Source organism: Vulpes lagopus, chromosome 10 (assembly GCF_018345385.1).
Source record: "Vulpes lagopus strain Blue_001 chromosome 10, ASM1834538v1, whole genome shotgun sequence".
NCBI classification, from domain to species: domain Eukaryota; kingdom Metazoa; phylum Chordata; class Mammalia; order Carnivora; family Canidae; genus Vulpes; species Vulpes lagopus.
Genome location: NC_054833.1, coordinates 10124511 through 10124910, shown reverse-complemented (window position 1 = coordinate 10124910; position 400 = coordinate 10124511).

Below are 400 nucleotides of genomic sequence, written 5' to 3'. Positions count from 1 at the left end.
TCCCTCACACTAAGGAAATGCCAGCAATAATAAATAAATGTGTTTTCTATTGAAATAGTCCAATCTGGATTTCAAAAAGGATTATATTTGTGTGATGTTTTTTGAAGGGCAGGGAATAATATAAGTTTTAAATAATAATTCTGCAATTTCAGCTCTTTTTGGGGGCATGTAGAATTGCTTGCCAACTCCTGAAAGCCCAGACAGTAATTGATTTAACAAGACTGAAGCAATATTGCTTTTTATGCAGCTTACGGTGTAAACAAATATTTCCTCTTAACACATTTCTAATGTTTGGTATAATAACATTCATCAAATTAGATGAAAACAGACACAACTTTTTAAAAAACCCAGTCTTCCTTTGTCCCTTCTCTTTCTACACCCAGGAAAAATGAAGAACAGA